An 18,660-nucleotide genomic window follows, 5' to 3' on the forward strand; every position below is an offset into this window, starting at 1 on the left:
TATGACAATACAATTACTATCTTAAAGGTAGGGTTAACGGCAACTAATATCGAGAACAAATTATATATAAACAGAGGTTGTGACGTAATCTTTATCACATCTATCACACAGAGCCAATTCTCCACCCCAAGGCAGAGTCCTAGACCCCCCGGTAGGGTTTATAGAGGGAATAGAAATAGAGAAAAGCATATAAAAATAGCTGTGCATCAGTAAACAGAGTAGGCAACAACCGCCTGCAGTTGGCGGCTATTCTCAGTCATACGCACAGGAGTGGTTTGCTAATGTCACATACATTTTATTGATGGTCCACTGCTCAAACCTTCCACCTATCCTTTTTGTATTAAATTATGCACCATATATCATATCAATATACAGTAGTTCAAATAGATAGCCCACATATAAGGTTCACGCTTCTGGCAAGCTTCTCAATAATGAACACTCAATGAATGATCTTGCACTTTCCCATATAGTGTAAATTGTGAGAAATACATAATATAGAAACATTGCTACCATAATCATCACTACACATAACAAACATATTAACAAAATGTCATTGATGTATATTCACCTATCATTGACAACTTATCTATGTCTAGTCAAGACCAATCAGCCCTCTGAGAATCATAATAGCTACTTCAAAAGTAATTGTCTACCTCAATGGATCTCACTCGACATCTCCCTTTTCTCAATGTGATATTACAGATGGGTAAAACATGTTCTCATACTCACTACTATCTTTAGAAAGTAGGGAGATGAGAGCTGGATGCCTGTGGTCTGCACAATCAAAGAAAATCCCCAAAAATCCCCTATCAAAGTCACCATGGTCTCTTTTAGCAAAATCAGCCAGCGTAGGCAGAAATGCTTCAAAAAGATTCAGTGTCAAATGGAATTGATCCTGGTGCCAGCATCCACCAATTAAGAATACGATCTGCACATCAGTGATGAGCTGATTGCTAGGGGTTCAGATACTCCCATACAGATCAATCAGAAAAAGTAGTACTTCTTAAAAATAGTAGGTCTGCTCAAAAGACAAAATGAAAAGGGTTTCTGAGACTCAAAAAGCCCAAAAATGCAATTTCAGAGGTTTCGAAATCCAGCCAGAAAAAAGGAGGATGATTCCACCCTGCCCTCTGTATTGGCTGGCATGACGGGAGATTCCATTCTGCTTCTGTGTGGTCCTACATCGTCTTGTCTACCTCTTCTGCTTCTCCCAGCTATGCAAACCACTCTCTGCTCTTGCCCCTCCTGAAACTTGTCTTTTTATAGTTTTGCAGGGTTATTTTACTTAGGCCTTCACCTCCCCTCATTACCAAGGTACTGATTCCTCCTGTCAGTAGCAACTCATTGCATTATCAGCGTTTAGCTAGAGCAGTATGCAGTCATCCCCCTGCATTAGAAAGATGCTTTGCTTAGGGCATGCCTCACTGTCAGCATTTAGCAAGAGTATAATGCTTGTTTATGTTTAAAGCAATGTTGATGGCTAGTTGCTTATGCATCACATCTCCCATTCTCTCTCAAATTCGGCCTAGCCCAGAAACATTTTAGTTCATTGTAATTCCTTAAAATAGTGTTATTGTTTATGGGAGGGAACATTCAGAAATATTTACAAAACGGGAGAAGTATTGTTTTGAAATGACCATGTGTGTTCCATAACAATAGATAAGGCTGGCACGGAGCCCTGAAAACCAAACTAAATTTCATTCTCTGCTCATAATTGTTATTTCTGCACATTGCCTGAATACATTTGAATTTAATTCTGTTATGTGCATGCCTGCCTGCTGACTACATGGCTTGGGATTCCGCTCAACACTAGCGGAACATTCAGGCAAAATTATATTTCATGCCCCTCAACCCTCAGAAGCCATAGAACAAGTAATAAAAAAGGTTAGGAATCATGGAAAATAAGAGTGAAGAGACAAAAGAACATATATAACAAAACATACCACTTAGTCGCTAAAAATTGTTCACTCAGGATCTTCACTGGTTACTAAATATTAAAACATAAACATATATCTTCTTAGGAAGAGCCGGCTGAAGCAGATACTGGTCAGCAGATTACTTCCAATTGATGATGTATGTCTGTAGCTGAATCAGAGATGGGTTGATTTTCATCACATGGCACAATTCAAATAGTTCTCATCTGTCAGTCAGGTTACAGCTTTGATGCATTAAACATATATTCTGTTATTTGCCATGACAAAATAAAAAGATGATCAGGATCAGGATGAACCCGGCTGGGAAGATGTAGAGCACAGGTCTAATCCCACAGAAGTCCAATAAGATGGTCAACAGGTTGAAAGAATAAACTGAATTCATCAGCCAGTCCATAATGGATATGGATTCCAGGATAGAGCTCCCATTTTATGGAGTGAATCTTTCCAGGAGGTCTTGAATCTCTTTTGGCCAGTCTGGTGTTTTCTCCAGCAGATCTCCTGCCATTTGCAGAACTATGTTTGATACTTTTGTTAGGCAGAATCATATGCAGTGCCCTTAGGAACCACTGCACACAATTAAGACTACAAGTGGTAGTACAATTTCACCTTTGGCACAAGGCTGTACTACACAGTAAAGCGGTAGCAATGGCTGAGCAGCCAGACCTATCTCAAGAGAAAATGAGCAGTAATAGAGATTACACAAAGGACTACCATTACTGTGACTCAAAGAAACACTGACTCGAGGTTTCTGGTTAAAAAATATAAATACATTTATTTTGAAAACCATCTGTTCACAAAACACTTCACTTCTATTAAATAAAACCACACTCTAAATATACTACACACAACCAATTCCACTTGTGCAGATCAATTCAAGGTAAGTACATTTGGATTTGACAGACCGGTGTTGCGAAACAAAGACGTTACCTTGGGTTAATACGCAATCACTTTTTGACAGTAATGACAGTTCGGTCTTACAAAAGAAAAGCGTAACACGGGAAGAAATGTAACCTAAGTCAAAAACAATTAGCACATAGAATTTCACAAGAGAATAGGGGATACAAATCATAGGCAATACTTTTGTCAAGGCAATAGGATCAGAGGACACGTTCTAAGAGGCAGATAAAGTCAATAGGCCTGCGACAGTCACAAATGGAGCAGGGGCTCTGTTGTCGAGGATCACACGGTTAGAACAGTTCAAGATTAACGTTGCCAGGAGTACGGGATATTGTCAAAGGGAGGCAAAATGTATAAGATGGAAGAAAGAAAGGACAAGCCTTCAGAAAGGAAATGGGTTCACCCCGATTCCTATAGGTCGGACGGAGAGAATGACCAAATGGACACAGTACCTTATTCGTATGAAGAAAGCTGGTGCTGCGGCAGTTGTTCCTGGTAGTTCCTGCAGACTCACGGTTCCTGAAGCTTCAGTCATGGGGACAAGAAGGAGGACGTCTGGAGCGATCTGCACTACCCAGGGATGAAGCCAGCAGCAGCGAAGCAACAGTGAATAAAAGGTGCACTCCTTTAAAACAGGAGAGGGCTCTTCTGATGGCTATCCGGACCACTATAGCTCAGTGCAGCGATTTTGACCCAGAAGAGGATTCTCTGGCTGTTGAAGGTGAGCTTGTTGATCCCAAGAGGCTCAAGGGAAGAAGACTCCAGACTGGATCTTCTCTGTCGTTGAAGGGGAGTTGCAGCAGCCGTCTTCTTCTCCGCCTCTCTTTGGTTCTTGCAGTTCAAGTGGCGACTCTGACTTCCAGCCCAAGAGTCCTGCCTTTTATGCCAAAATCCCCCATTCACACAGCTGGCTGTCAAGCTAGCCAATCGACACAAAGTGCGACTTGGGTCTCCAAGGAGACCCTGTGCAGGGGGTGACTAAACCCCTCCCTCACATTCAGCCCACCCAGACACCCAGACGCCAAGGAGGGCTCCTTCGCAGAAGCCCGCCAAAGGAAGGCGGACAAAGAAGGCAAACCTGTTTTGGCGCAAAAAGTAAAACACAAGAAGGACTTTAACAAAAGAAATGGTGACTAAACCCGACCGGAGCTAAAATAAAATGTATTTGGTCAAGCGGGTTTATGTTCGAGGCTAATACAATAGCCTAAAACAGTACCATGTTTATATACTATAATCGCAGTAGAAAAGTTAGGGTAGAGACCACTGCCACCAGCCAAGTCTTAATGTTAAGAGAGCGAAACAAGGCTCCAAGAGGTACAGGCAAAAAGGGATAAGAATTAACCCTTTCCAATACTCCATGTAAGATGTGGTGTACTGGGTCTGCAGTTTAAAGTGACTATATAAAGTTAATGGCAACTTTACCTGTTTCTGGGGGACAGTAGTCAGCCCCAGAAAAATGGAGTCAGGGGGAAGTCTCAAAGACAACCCTGTGTCACTGCACTGAAGGTGCTGTATAACACACACAAAAAAGTGGGGCTCATGGGGTGGTGTGGCTCCAGAGCCCGGGATCACACAAACAGTGAAAATATACACAGCAAAGACACTGTAAGAGTGGGAAAAGGTTCACACTCTTACCAGGTGGAAAAAATAAACCCCAGAAATCCAGCAAAGCTGCTGAGGGGCTCACTAGGTGAGGGAAATTAGCCATACATGAGAATTCTCCATAACAACGTTCTCAAAGGTTTATTTATTTGATGCTAGTGATGTGTATCTTCATGTTCAGGAGATATGCCAGTTTCAATTATAACTCCTGGGACTTCAGAGGCGTTAGATTCATTTCAGGTCAATTTAATAGCACTAATTCAGTCAGCACTAGTGGGTTAAGGATGATTTTGCAACAGTTTACCACCTTTAAGACAGTGATGAAGATGGCAATTCCCACAGACCCATCACATGGACTGATCTTAGCCATGTTCTGGCATCTTGCATTGAGTGTTCCCACACAGTCTATTAGAGAATACTGATGGGCAGCAGAGTCCTCATGTGTCATACAAGCATGGGTATAGGGCACCTCGTGGATGGTTTGTATCCTTTGAGTATGTACTTGCTGCATGGTACCCCAGGACTGCAATTCTTCACACAACAGTGGTGACCTTGCTGGCATAGAAATGTTCAGGATCCAGGACATAAGGCCTTTGTCCCACACCGATAATCCATAGAGAGTATTTTCGATAATGCTCAGCTGAGTGTAGGTAGAGTCTGAAATGGCAGTGTCTGAGCTTGTCCTGATGGGTTCAGTTCTGCTGGTTGCTCTGGCCATGTGATGGTAGTCCAATATGGAACTCCTGCAGACAGTGTGTCCAGGAGGTCTGTGATCTTCAGAAGTTTAGAATCTGCTTGTTGTTCACCTTGTAAGGAATCCAAGTCTTCTTGGATGAGCTGCACCATATCACTACCAAACCTTTCAGCTTGTACATTCCCTGCTGCAATGCTGCAATGCAATGAAGTCCTGTCCTTTGGATTTTTTAGGACAGCTTATTTCTATGTTTAGGACGGTTCTACATATTTCACCTCCTTTTTATTTTCAGCCCTTTCTAGGTGACCTATCCTGTCTAGGATTGCTGACCAATTACCTGACCTCATAAATTTAAAGGTGCTTGCTTTGCCATTAATTGACATGCTTTGCCTATGGAAATGGCATTGGTTTGTGAAATGTTTTGTGAAGCCCAAGCTGTGCAAGGCCCTAGGCCACTTTTGTGCCTTGTACGACTTTCATTAGCACCACGATTTCAGTGTATTGGTATGCCTGAGGCCTTTGTAATATGTTCATATTTGTTTTCCTGTATTGATTTGTTAAGCTGCTTAGTCGTCCACCAACAGGCACCCTCTTTGGCCTCCCAATCTGGATTTGTGGGCAAATGGCTTGAACTACACATTACCTCAAAATTAGTATGACTGAGGAAATGCATTAAATGTGGACTCCTGCATGTAATTGTAATTGGTTATTTGTGGTTATCCCATGTAAGCGTTGGGGTGTCAGATACCACCTGTGGCAGATTTTATATGCTGATTCTTTTATAACTGTACACTTTGATGTCTTGTGGGCCCTCCTCCATATTTGTGCCCATTCCTATTTGGAGATAGTGACCCCCAGATCTTTGTCCCATTTGACCATATAGGGAAGCTTGTCTGTAGGTTGTTTTTTGTCTAATAATTTATATATTCTCGAGATTCCTTTGGCTCTGGATTCCTCTCGCATGGTTATTTCTAGCCCCACGGGTGGGTGTGTGCCCACTCTCTTTACGTCCCTTTGAGAAATCCAGTATCTGATCTGTATATATTTGTACCTCTCTCTGTTTACATTCCTCAAACAGTAATGGGTCCCCATCCCCATTCCAGTTTCAATTTATCCCACCCTTCCCACTTCTCCCAGTATATTGAGTCCTTTCCCGAAGTGAAATCCGCATTATGGCACATTGGACTATGAGGTCCTAATCCCACAGTTACTTTTCCCCCATTTTAGAGCCTGATCCCATCTTTGGAGTGATGCATTTGTTGCCTCTAGTAGTAGCTGGCCTTTCGCTCCACTGCTCCCATCTCTCAGGGCCTGCAGTGCACTCAGTGGGATGGAAGTCACCTCTTGTTTAATTTTGCTCCAACCCTTATATGGTTCCGACCCTGACCACCGTAATATGGGCACTTTTTGGGTTGTTAATATATACCTTTTCACGTCTAGGACTCCCAATCCGCCCATCCAGGTCGAGTGAAGGAGAACCGTCCTATGAATCCTTGGTTTCTTCTTATGCCATATGAAAGAAATTATCTCAGACTACAAGGTTTTGGTCATCCGGATCGGTAGTCTAAGGGGAGCGAGCCAGTTACATATAGCAGTTTGGGTATTATCGTCATTCTAACTGCTGCTATTCTGCCGAACCATGAGAGTTCTTGTGTGTCCCACCTGTGTAAATCATCTATCAGCCATGGTATATTTGCCCCATATAGCCCCTTAAACACTTTTGTTAAAGCTATGCCCAAGTATTCTATGCTTTTATCTTCCCAGGCCAACGGGTGACCTCTGCTCAGCTCCAGCATTTCATCCTGGACATCCGTTATGTTAAAGGCTTTAGAACTGTTGTAATTTATCATGAATCTGGAGACTGTTGCGAATTCCCTTAATATTGCCATAACTTTCCGTAGAGTGTGTTTCGTGTCCCTCAAGAATAATATGATATCGTCCGCATACAGCGCTATTTTGTGTGTACACCCTACGCTTTCTATTCCTAGGATTTCCTGACCTTGTCTGATCGTGGCGCTAATGGTTCCATAGCCATAGTGAATATTAGTGGTGCTAATGGGCAACCCTGACGTGTACCTCTCATGATCTTGACCTGTTGCATAAATTGACCTTTTACTAGGAATCTCGTCGTCAGTAATTGAAAATTAGCAAGCACCATCTGCCTAAATGCTGGCCCGCAACCAAATTTTTATCAACACCCCTTCCAGGTACCCCCAGTCGAGACTGTCAAATGCTCGCCTCGCATCTAGAGCCGCTATAGAAAACTTCTGCCCTGTTCTAGGACCCGGGTCTATTATATCTATCGCCCTTCTTATGTTGTCTTGTATATGTCTCCCATGTATGAAGCCGGCTTGATCTTCATGAATTTTCCCAGGTAGAACTCTTGCTGATCTCCCTGCCAGGACCTTTGTGTATATTTTAGCATTGCTATTCAATGAGGATATGGGGCGGTAATTGGCACAATCCATTTTGTCTTTTTTGGGTTTGGGGATCAGCACAGTTGTGGATTTACCCATGTCCTCTGTGACTGTCCCTTCCTCTCTGATTCTATTAAATAGGCGTGTCATGGAGGCAATCAATTGCATTCTAAACGTTCAATAAAATCCATTCCCGAAGGCATCTGGTCCAGGAGTTTTATTCCCCGGCAAGGACATTATGGCTTTGTTGATTTCATCTGCCTTAACAGGGCTTTCTAAGGTTTTTTTTCCTCCCTGGATAGCCATGGCAACTCAACATTTCCTATGTAAGCTGCTTGAAGATCCGGGTCCATCTCTTCCTGTTTTGACAGGGTTGCATGAAATTGCTCCATGATCCGCACTTTATCCACTTCTGCAGTGTGCAGGATGCCTTGCTTCTCTTTATTTATTTTTATGTATTTATTTATTCATATTGCACCGAAGCCCGCAGGAATCAGGGCGCGTACATAAAGACAGGGACGACAAATACTGAACCAGATAGTATATTAAGATAATGTTATCTTGTTACTTAAATAAGCTTGTTCCTTTCTATAAGTCATGAAGTTTGTCTCTAGTCTTAAAGAGCAGGGAAACCTGTTCCAGGTCTGCACCGCTCTTGCGGGGAAGGAACGTCTGCGTCCGTTTGCTCTTTTGACATTTGTGCATGATATGAGTCCTTCAGCCTCAGATCTCAAGGCCCAATCCGGGGTGTCATTTGGTCTTTCAAGTAGGCGGGGGCTAATCGATAGATGCAAAGATGTACCGTCGTCATGGATTTAAAAGTGATTCAGTTCTCTAATGCTAGACAGTGAAGAGCCTTCCTGTCGGCTGAGATGTGCTCCCTTCTGGTTCTCTGTCGGATGATTCTCACCGCATTGTTTTGTATAGTCTGACAGCACGCTATAGACCCTTTACTAGGTCCCAACAGAAGGGCATTGCCATAAACCAATCTGGAAAGGATAGTTGCCCTGGCAATAGTAGCACAGTTCTTTCCACTTAAATATGGTCTGATAAATGTAAGCAGTCTCAGATAATACTAGCAGTTTTTGTTTAGGTAAGCAACATGTGCTTCAGCCCCCAGAGATGCTTCCAGGTATATGCCCAGGGGTTTTACTTTCTCCGAGGTCGAGGTAAGAGAGTCTCTGATCTTAAAACAAGAGTCGTCCGGGCTTAGCTTAGACCTTGCTTGATGAGATCCGAAGATCATCAGTTTGGTCTTGCGCCTATTTAAGCATGGCCAGTTAGCCTTCATCCAGGCCTCTAGGATGTTGTAGATGTTGCCTTACTGTTGTTGGTGTTATAGCAGCCAATCAGCTCAACTACCAGTTGGGTGTCGTCTGCATAGTTGATAAAATACACACCCATGTTGTTAAAGAGAGTACAGAGACACTGCAGGTACAAGTTGAACAATGAAGAGGACAGGATGGCCCCCTGAGGCACACCAAAATTGATGGATATAGGCCGGTAAAATTGGTTACCCCAGTGTATTTTAGAGCTCCGATCTGCTAAGAAGGAGGTCAGCCAGTCAGTAGCTTCCTGAGTGTTCTAAGGCCTGCTGAAGTTGTTGGTGATCCAGCAAATCAAAGGCTGCTGATTGGTCCAAGAGTACCCACATGCACTTTTTGCCTTTATCCAAGATGTCCAGCATATGTGTTTGAAGGTCTAACGGAGCAGTTTCCGTGCTATGTGATTTCCTAAAACCCGATTGCTGTTTGTGTAAAAGGTTATTACCCTCCAGAAATGCTTGAAGGTGAGGGTTGCCGCCTTATCAAGAACCTTCAATAGAAAGTTACAATTTATTATTGGGCAAAGGTTGGAAAGGTCATTCTGGTCATGTCCAGGTTTTTTGACCAGCGGAGTAACCGTCACTATTTTAATAGCTGCAGGAACTCTACTGTCTCTGAAAGATGCATTCACCATTCTAGTGAGTATGGGTGCAAAGATGTCTTTATTCTCCAGTATCAGCTTAGGTGGCAGGATGTTCTCACAGCAAGCTGTTTGTCGCATGGAGGAAATAAGGGTTTTTATATCCTCTAGGGAAATCATGCTGAACTTAAATGTGTTCTTTACAATTGGGCTAGTTTCTGTTCCAATGGTGAGGACCTGATCATGCGCTGTACCTGTGAATGTTGAATGGGATGGGACAGTGCTGCAGGTTTTTCTATTGATTTGAGTCTATAACTGAGTGTTATAAAGTTCCACAATTTTGTCGCATGGGTCCCCGTCAAAAGATCGAGCATGAATTTATCTATGCACTGTGCTAATAAGTGATATTTTTAAAGTTTCTACTGTGGACTTTTTTGGGATAATTTTTTCTTTTAACCGGCCGGTTTTGTAGAGGTATTACAAATTCCACTTTATAATGTTCCGACCATACACAAGGAGATGTCCTTTGCATAGAGATGTTGTGGTGTCTTGTAATTGGGAGATATGGTTGCAGGTTTTATATTTCTGCAGTTCAGCTGCTAGCAAGCAGTTAGCTTTACCCCCTTGAGTGTAGTATATTTGATTGGTATTCAGCAAGGTTTGTGTAGAGCGGTCTGCCATATGTGCTTCTAATTGTGCCCTAAGTTTTCGCAGTGTTCTTAGCAATCTGTCTGACTGCTTGGCCTAGTGTTGTGCTTCTGCCACATGGACCTCCCTCTCCTATTCTTCCTGTACTGCCTCTTTCCCTTTATGTATGAGGCAGCCTGTGAGATGAACTCCCCCCGTAGCACTGCTTTCCCAGGAACCCATACCACACGCTAGTCTACTTCCCTGGTATCCTTTTCTATAAAGTAGCTAAAAATCACTTTCCCCATGTGGGCACTAGGAGCAATATTGCTTAGCATTATTTTGTTCAGTCTCCATTGTTTTTTGTGTGAAGTTTTACCCCCATGCATCTCGATGTGTAATATCACTTCAGCATGGTCCGTGATATATTTAACCACAATGCCAATTGCCTTTATATGGGGATTTAGAGTTGACGATACCAGGACCATATCTATCCTTGAGTACCCTTTGTGCACTACTGAGTAATGTGTGTAGTCCCTTTCGGTGTTCTGAATAAATCTCCACGTTTCTATTAGATCTAGGTCTCGGAAGAATTTCCCCAAGGGCCTGACGATTCTTATTGTCGTTAGCTGTGATGGGGCAGCATTTTATCTAGCATGGGATCCATGGCACAATTAAAGTCCCCTCCGACTACCACCTGCCCCTCACACCAGCTCTCTATTTTCTGGAGCACTGTGCCCAGAAAGAGATCCTGTTTTTCATTTGGCCCTTAAAGTGCAATTAAGGTGTATGTCTGATTCCCCACGGCGACTTTGAGTACCAAATATCTCCCTCCCGGGTCCCCATAACATCAATATTTCCAGAATGTCATTGAGGCTCCCAGCGGAATCGCCACTCCTTTAGTTTTAATCCCACTTGTTGCAAAATGTTGTTTAGGAAAGGAGAGATGTGTCAGCCTTCTGTCGTCTTCAGCTAGAAGATGCGTTTCCTGTAGGAATACCACAGTTGCTTGAAGATCTATTCGCCTTCTTAGTATAGAGTGACATTTCATTGGCGAGTTTAACCTCTGAACATTCAGGGTTACTATTTTTATCTCAGCCATGTTCTAGGTTTTGAAAGTCCCCCGTTTGCCATTTTATTTTGTCTTTGTTCCCGATCCCCAATAAGATATGAGCCATATAACTACCCCCTAAAAACAATAGCTACTCCCACCTCCCCCCAACCTCCCTAATTTATCGATCATTCGCATGCTCCACCAGTTGTGCCAACTAATCCTGGTGGTAAACTAATCAGGGACTACCTCTGTCCCTGCGACCTCCCAAAACCCCCCTTCCCCACCAAACAGTAGATCCTCACAGCCTATCCCTTTGAACCTTTCTTTCAGAGTTCTTGTATCCTCCAAAAGGAAACTGAAACAAGGTGCTACCATAAACCAAGACCCGTACCAGCAGGCAAGTTATATGTAGGGTCATTGGTAGTCAGTTGCCAGGAAAACACTGGTACGCCCCTCTCTGACATCTTACACTCTGCACTGTGAATGTTGGAATCCCTGTTCAGAACATAACACATAAGCATCCTACACTCCCTGACATCACCATATTCCAGGTCAGTGATGTCACCAGCACTAAGAGATACACTACATCATCTCTCACTCTAATGTTCCCACTCAGAACAGTACCCCCACATATACGTGTGGCCAGCACGTAAATGCACCAACATACCAGACACCAAATGGACACCACTAAACACTTTCCACCTGGTGCTCGCTCACAACCCCAAAACACCATACCATTAAATGACCGGATGCCAACCAACCTAAAACAAAACTAAAGGAAACTTTGCCCCGAACACCAAAACCACAGCGCAACCATAAACCTAACATGGCACCCCAAGAATCTGCACCCTAACCGTGTCCTAACCGTGTCCACAAAAAAACAAGAAAAATAAACTGCACCTTAACGTGCCAGAAAATCCACCCATCCACCTACTACCTACTGCCCACGAACCATGCAGAAGAATACATTCAACAACCAGAAAGAATACATAATACAATAAACTCCACTCCGTCCACACAAAACACAACAAATGAGGAACCCACCGAAGTAGAATAAGGGCTAACACCTCCCCTAAAACTTGAACTGGAAAATATTTGAGGAACAAAATAATAAACTAAGAACTCCACCTGTCTGAAGCTGCCCCTTGAAACCTAGAGCCTGCAACGCTCCAGCGTTCCCCAAAAGTACATTATGCTAACACTCCAAACCTTCTATGCACCAACAACCTTCCACCCTAGTCTGCCCCCTATGGAACCAGGGCTGCCACCCCCAGGCACTGTCCCAGCTGTGCCACAACTACGAATGAAAATACACCACCAGTAGGACCCCTAGTCCTTGCCAGGCTGCAATGCAGCAATATCGTCATTCACCGATGTGACCTCTAGTCTCTGCCACAAGCACCACACCAGTCCTCACCTGCGGGACCCCTAGTTTAAACTAAGCTACCACAACAACCATACAGGACTTTCACTCTCCACGCTCCACTCACTGCCTTCACATAGTAGAGGGAGACAAAATGACAAATGCCAAAATCATTATGACACTGTTCACTGGACGACGAAATAATCCAGTTCACCTAAAGAAAAATCACATAGCTGGGCACAATCAAAAGAATGGACCCATACAAACCCATGAGTCCGAAACCCACCCGTGAGCCCGAAACCCACCCGGGAGTATAGGTCAAAAAACCAATTGAGCCCCACCTGTAAAAGAAAAGGTGTAATTAATCAAACAACAAGCACACATTTAAATACTTTAAAAATCCCAGATACCCTACAATGATAACAAGAACCCACAACCCACAAGTCCATCAGCCACCTGCAAGAAAATCAATAATAATGTTAAGATACCAAAAACATTTCCACTTTCAACACACACATTTCCACTTGCAACACACACAGGCCAAGACACGCACACTGTTCAAAAAGATCAAGAAAACTTTGAAAATAAAAAAAATAAAAAACATTTTTGAAAATGTATCAAGCCAATAATTAGAGTGTTGGCTGAATATAAGTCAATACCTGGAGTTGGTGTTTCTTTACAATTTTCTTTACAATTTATGTTGTTTGTCACTATATCCAAGTCATATACGGACAATGTTTTTTACTTTATTGTCACGAGCAAAGTGATTGTTCAAACCTATTGCTTCTGATTCACTGTTTTTATTGTTTAACTTCAGACTTGTCTAATTATCACAAGACTGTTTTATTCATTCACTGTTATGCTTTTGATTGAAAAATAATGTTCACGGCAATACATTTCTTTTTTACCATGAGATTATCTTGATTGCTTTCAGAGTTTACTACAGCCACCAATTTGTTGTTTAAGTGATATCGTTTTGATACACTAATTAAACTATCACAAATACTCATAATCAACTTCATAGCAGTGTGGACCCTATTGTCCTTGATTAGTCGTAGTCCCACTCTACCACTGCTCTTGGGACACTCCCCCCTCTTTTTGTTTCCAAGACACGTACACACACATTCATACTGGCCCCACTCTCACTCACTGGATCATTCCCCAAAAGGCCACAACACCTAGACAAGACACCTCACACACCGGTCTTACACACACATGTTGGCTCACTGAGGTTCCGCTAAGACGCCAACAGTCCTCTTCCTCCTCCCGTGGCGATGCTGCCAAAATGAAACTCGACATCTTCAAGGTCCCATACCAGATATTGCAGCACCCACAGATGACAGGCATAACATCCATCAGACGATCCGATGGAAACATCCCGATAAATCCAGACAAATGTCCCAAATAACAGTCCAAACGTCTGCTGGATAGCGTTCCTGAGCTTCTCAGACATATCACTACTGAGATTCATTCCTTCCCTGCTGATGCGCCACCGCCGACCGCAACTCTCTACAGCATCCAGTATGGTGCAACTCTCACTCTCTTCCGGCCTCAAAGTTGACGTGGGGACCCTACCGGAACGACATACTTCTGGGTCGTACTTCTCATGACACGCCGCACAGGCAGCACATTCGATTTCCCAATCAAACTCACTTCCGCTCCAGCCGCTCACGCTGGAACGCTTCATAACAGCAGACAGACATCATCATTTTGCCTGCCTTGCTGTCAAGTCCACATCTCCACTGCCCCTCTGTGACAGCGACTCCTCCAGGGTCCATAGCGCTGAGGGACTGCCTCACGGGTGCCCTCCACTGCTGCGGACCCCTGACAACAGCAGCAACCACACAGTCACCAGGTTGCCCACATCTCTGCTGCTCCCCCATGACAGCAATTCCTCAAAGTTCCATGACACTGAGGGACTGCCTCACGGGCATCCTCCACTGCCGCGATAGGCAAACCAAACTGCAGGATATGCCACCTTGTTGGCCGGGCACCCACACGTCATGCCCGAACACGACCACTACTGTGTGCTCCTTATCCGCCGGACCCCTTCTGGCACTGGCCACCCTCGGCCAACGCTCTCATCACTCCTGCGCCGCCTCAGAAATCTGGTACCTGATGCTCCGGCCACGGCTCAGCACCAACAGCTGCTCTCTCTTTGCCTATGGCTCCTGCACTCCAGACAGCAGGAATAACACTCCAGACTGGCGCAACGCAGGGATCGCCTCTCCCAGCACCACCCGGCCTGCTGGGGTGTAGCACCCAGATCCCTGATACTGGGGCTAAGACAGCTCGACGCTGGCTGCAACTCTAGAATGTGGGGACTGGAGGGCAATGTCCCTGTCTGAGCTGCTGCCCCCTCCATGTCAGGATCCCAACCTCGTCGCCAGTGAAATAAGGTGGTACAATAAACCAAGACCCAGACCAGCAGGTAAGTTATATGTAGGTTTATTGGTAGTTAGTTGCCAGGACACCAGCACGTCCCTTTGTGCCCTCTTAGACTCTCCAACTGTAAATGTTGGAACCCCAGTTCAGAACATAACACATAAGCATTCCGCACTCCCTGACATCACCACATTCAAGGTTAGTGATGTCACCAGCACTCAGGGATACACTACAACAGAAACCCTCTCTGTCATGTTTCTGTGTGTCTTACATCTAACCTTTGAGTCCTTTTCAAGTGACCTCATTTTGTTTTGGACTTTTCTATCTTCCGTTTGGATATGGATGCCTCTGTCACCATCCTTCTTTCCTAGCTGTGTGGACTAGACGCTTTTCAGTCTCTCTCTCCGGTGACAGATCTTTTGAGCATGGGATGTCTTCCTTACTCATCAAGTCCACCATTTCCTCCTCTTTTGTTATATGATATGCTTTATCTGGATATTTGAAGCAGAAAGCATGGAAAGGTCCATCTGTAACAGATCCTTTCGTCTTGTAGCCAACTGACTATGCAAAGCCTCTTTCATCTCATCAATGTAGCCAGGGCCATATCCTGGTAGAGAGTGATGTGGGAGTCGCGAAACATAATTGGTTCCACTCCTCTTGAAGCCTTCATTACCTGTTCCTTCACCCGAAAGAAGTGCACTCTTGTGAGCATGTCCGGCACCAGATTCTTCTTTTTATGATTGGCATTGTATATTCTGTTCATTCTGTCCAGCATTAGTTTGTCCCTTGTGGGTTCTCCTAACATTTATTCGAATAATGCTTGTACATATTCATGTAATTCAGCCAGAGGTAGTGCCATTGGTATGCCCATGAGTCTTATATTGTTCCTTCGGGATCGGTTTTTGCTATCCTCTTGCCTGGCTACGACCCATTCCATTTGTTGCTCGAAGGAATTCATGCGCTTGACCAGTTCTCCTTGCTCGTATCCTTACTCACAGAGTGTCGCCTCCGTCTCTTCCATCCTGTTCTCAATTGCTGAGACTTGCCTGTTCAGATCAGTGATGGACTTAGTGAGACTGATAATGCAGTCCTTTATGTCCTTCTTAATCTCAGCAAGCATTTCTTGTAGATCTGAACGCCTCATGGCACTGCCTTCCCCTTCTAGGCTTGTCTATTCTGACCTTTTGAGTCTCAGCCCTCTTCTTGACCCCCACTTTCCTTTTACATGGTTAGTAGTTTCAGTTCACCTCTTCTTTCTTTCAAGGGAGGTCTACAAGGGGGCCAAGTGCTGGGGGGGCGAGGGGCTTCCTCCCATCAGATCTGTCAAGTCTTATGTGTCTTTGTTTAGGGTTGTAATTGCCTCGCTGTGCGCTCGGCCTTCTAAGGGATCTTGTCCTCCCTTCTTTGAGAGTGTTTCTTGCTCCTCCAGGCAGGCTGTTCACTGCTAGGCCTTTCGGTAAGTTTTATGATCGCACAGACCGATCACTGCCTTTCCCCCACATGCTATAGTTCTTCCTCTGGCACTGCGTTTCTCTCCTTATTGCTGCAGAGTGCTCATATAATGGGGCTCTCCCCTGCTCTGCAATTTCTTCCTTTATATTCTGCGGTATCCGTACTGGGCTTTGATTTTCTTTTGCTATCCGCCATCCAGCCCATGCCTTGGCAGGTTTAGCTCAGCCTTTTAGGAGTGCCACTTCTACAGCGGGGCCTTTCAGCCTGCCAGCTAAGTATAAATTCCGTACCAACGCTGAGCAAGAATGACCATATAAATTAGGGGGTTAGACTGGCAGCGATGTGCGTAGTCGCTGCCTGTCCATTTTGCCTCCATTTTGCCTCAGATGCATCCTCTTCTCTCCGCCCTCCACATGTATCTTTGCAAACAGTGCTTGGTTCCTTCCTTACGTGGGGGGAATGTGCCTCACCCACCGGTGCTGTTTCTTCTTTCAGTCTGCAGAGCGGACCCCCACCTCCAGGGAGCTGCACTGCTCTCTACCTCCCTTGTCGCCGGAGCCAGTGGGTTTGTTTGCTGATGCCTCCACCACTCTCCCACATCCATGCGCCCGCCATTTTGGGTACTTGTAGCCGTAGTTTCACATGTTTAGTTTCACAGGAGCCCAGTCTCCTGTTTCGCTGTCAGAGTCGGGGGATGTTGGCACATGGTTCCGACCTCTGGCCCATGACTGTGGGTGGTTGGGGTTCACATTTCACGGGTTTCATGGCATGAATCAGAGCATGGGTTGCGGACTCACAGAGAAAGCATGCGACTCGGTCTTCGGCTGACCATGCCCCCAGCAGCCTAGTTCTTGATGAACTGTGAAATTGGGGGGAGACCGAGGTACCCCCAGAACGTTCTTAAAAAAAGTGTCTCAACCATGAAGGATAGTCTGCTTCTCTGTATCTGTGTGGTTGCCTAACTGTATAATCAACTATATACTGAAGCCCAACTATCACAGTGTTCCATAGGTAGAGTAAAACACATTGACATTATGGGGCTAAGCGCCCTCTGCCTCTGCTTAGGAGTGACTTGAGGGTAGGCTGCATCAAACTGGCTTCAATTATTGAAATACCATCTAGAGATTTCCTCGTGCCTTGTGAGGCAGGTGCCCAATAAGGCTTTGAGGGTCAGTTCCTTCCTCCCCTGATATTACTGGTCTGGGTGCATCTACTTAGTGCTCAGCAGCAATTTAAAGGTATATGGAAAACAACATGTGGGTTAGTCATTCTAATACATTTTAGCTAGATAGCTGCTGAGAGTATTTACTTAAAAAACACCCTGCTCTTCATTAGAGGGTGTCCTAAGATATGTATATTTAATCGTTGTACCAGGCCTGTAGCAGCCCCCATTAGTCCATCTCCAGTAGCTAAGTAGGAGAATATTTTAGGGTGTAGGATTTTTGAGCTATGGGCTCACCCTGGGATGCCCCCTTCATGTGATTTGTATCACCTCTATCAAACAGAGCCTTTCCTACACCCCAGGGGAGTGAACTAGAACATGACAGTACGGGTTATAGCCATTTAGAGATAGACAAAAGCATATACCCATCACGTGCATCGGTAAAGAGAGTAGGCAACAACCCCCTGCAGTGGCCGGCTATTCTCAGTCATCCGCACATGAGTGGTTTGCTAACATCACATATAGTGATTGATGGTACACTGCACAAACCTTCCACCAACACTTTTTGTATTAAAACATGCACCATATAAACCATATCAATATATAGTACTTCAAAAAAATGCACCACACATAATGCTCATGCTTCTGACAGGATTCTCAATAATGAACACTCAGTGAATGTTCTTACACTCTCCTGTAAAGTGTAAATGCTTCAATTATGAGAAATATATATATATATATTACATGGCCACGGTAGTGGCCATGTAGTTATGGTTAAGTTGCTGTTTCCATAGGAAGAGCACGTTTTGAGCGGCTTATAACTTCGCTCTCCCTGGACGGATCCTCACCAAACAGTATTTGGGTCACTCTGAATTTTTCTGGAAAGTTTGGTGAGGATTCGTCCAGGGGGGGAAAAGTTATAGGGGGGTCCCAAAACTTTTTTTTCCCATAGACTGAATGGGAAAAAACTTTGCGCACGGCTACAGCCCGAACCGCTGGACGGATTTACACCAAATTTGCGGCAGGAGCGGCGGCTTGGTCCCAAAAGCATGCTTTTGTAAATTTGGTGTACATCTGTACAGTAGTTTTTTTAAAAATGACCAAAATGTAAGGCAAAAAAATTAGTGATATCTGTGTTCGCTTCGCGGACGGACTTCCCTGTTCGCTC

Source organism: Ambystoma mexicanum, chromosome 2p (genome assembly GCF_040938575.1).
Source record: "Ambystoma mexicanum isolate Mex_15411 chromosome 2p, UKY_AmexF1_1, whole genome shotgun sequence".
NCBI classification, from domain to species: domain Eukaryota; kingdom Metazoa; phylum Chordata; class Amphibia; order Caudata; family Ambystomatidae; genus Ambystoma; species Ambystoma mexicanum.